This window comes from Anabas testudineus, chromosome 11 (genome assembly GCF_900324465.2).
Source record: "Anabas testudineus chromosome 11, fAnaTes1.2, whole genome shotgun sequence".
NCBI classification, from domain to species: Eukaryota; Metazoa; Chordata; class Actinopteri; order Anabantiformes; family Anabantidae; genus Anabas; species Anabas testudineus.
In genome coordinates, this window is record NC_046620.1 from 1,310,024 (window position 1) to 1,312,029 (window position 2,006).

At 36.3% G+C, this 2,006-nt stretch overlaps 1 long non-coding RNA gene across 1 annotated transcript; it reads left to right on the forward strand.

Annotated features, from left to right (window-relative positions):
* Positions 1 to 1,471: 1,471 nt before the first annotated feature.
* On the forward strand, positions 1,472 to 2,006 carry LOC113155290. The gene is made up of 3 exons (XR_003298119.1): positions 1,472 to 1,547; positions 1,794 to 1,849; positions 1,962 to 2,006. It is a non-coding gene; the product is annotated as an uncharacterized LOC113155290 (long non-coding RNA).

Below are 2,006 nucleotides of genomic sequence, written 5' to 3' on the forward strand. Positions count from 1 at the left end.
CAGTGACAAATATTCAAAAGAAAAAATAATCAGTAAGGGGAGAAATACTTCTTCATAGCACTATCTGTAGATTCAATTCAATTCAATTCAATTCAATTTTATTTGTAGAGCGCTTTTTACAATTGACATTGTCACAAAGCAGCTTTACACAACCAAAGAACAGTACATGAACAGTGAATGTGTATGAATCATGAAATGAGATTGTCCCTGATGAGTAAGCCGAGGGCGACAGTGGCAAGAAAAACTCCCTGAGAAGGCAACAGGAAGAAACCTTGAGAGGAACCAGACTCAACAGGGAACCCATCCTCATATGGGTGATTACATGCTGTGTAGGCAGCAGTCCAGTATAACAGCTAATGTCTTTAAGTTAATGTGGAGTCCAGTTAGTTATTGCAGGCAGACTTGTTCCATTCCTGGACTATTGAGCGTTGAGTCGAGACCTCCGAGAAACAGCTGCCGACGTCCGCTGAGGCCACAACCGACTTCATAGTAGCTTGTGACCAATCCAGTCTCCAAACGCATCCCAAAGGGCAGACGGTGGATCCAAGCGACGAGATCTCCAGACAGATGATTTTTTATCATGTATAAATTTACTTTTTCTTAACATAATTAATATTTAGGCACATTTCTACAATAGTAGTCTTGAATGGTGAAGAATGATGGTGAGATTACAGGTAACAGACAGTAAATGGATTACACTTAAATAGTGCTTTTCTAACTTAGAGGAAAAAATACTTAAAAACATGTCAGTCATTCGCTACAAGACATGCAGTGTAATGACAACTTAACAACTCGACAGGGTATGGCAGGAATGAGATCACTGCCACTGTGATTCATTTAGACCAGAGAACAAACCTGTACAGCAGCAAATATGCTTAACATGTTTAAATAAAAAAGCGAGGTATAATGCTTCAACAATCCATGGACATTTTTTTTTTTTAAACACAGGAGGCTGCAGCCAATCCCATCTTATATTAAACAAGAAGTGATATACAGTCTTGTGTCAGGGAGATGGTGAATAGTGAAAAACAACCTGTTGCACTTATGAACAATTAGGAATCACCAACTAACCAAACCTGAAATGTCTTAAAGCTGTAGGAAGAAATCTAGACCGGCATGAAGGGAGAATATGGGATCTTCCCACAGACCCAGCTAACAGATTCAAACCCAGAACATTCTTCCTGTGAGGCAACTGCCTCATCGTGTGTTGATTTTGTCACCAAACAAACACATTTCTGGAAAAACATGAAACCATATTTATCTCAAATAAAATGTCACTAAACAAGATTCATACCAAAACATTTCAATCACATAAAAGAACTACGTATAATAAGGCCACACCTGATGCAGGTCATAACCATTAGTCACACAATTAACGTCTTTTCTCTGGAGCTGATGTCAATCTGTCACCTGCCCTGAGTGAATATAAAAAGGTTCACTTTGTTCATTAGCAGACATCAACAAGCCAACAGCGAAGGATAAACAACAGCTGGAAAAAAGAGCATCACAGCTTTTGATACTGACAACTTCATACAAGAAAATAATCTGTAAGTGTTTTTCAAATATTTTTTCTCAATAGAGCAACATCTTTCTTGTTTTGGCTCTAGAACATAAAGGAAGAAATTGTACATGGTGATTTAATTTTATACTTTGAATGTATATGTGCAGCTAAAACCTTTTTTTTAACAAATGAAAATATGTTTTAAAATGTATTTTTAAAAACACTTTTAAATGAGCAAATACAAGATCTATATACAATATCTAATCAAAAAATTATTCTGTGGTTGTCATAGAAAACATTTTCCTACAACAATCATGAAACTCTTCATCATCCTGCTTCTATTTGTTGGTAAGTTTAATTTATTTGTAACAGAAAGAGTCAATTGATGAATCATTAATTTAAACATTGGAGTGAAAAGAGTGACTGTTAAAATATTTAATTCATATCACTGCAACCACAGCTGGCTCAACTACAGCTGCCCCAACAACAACCACAGAGGTTTCAA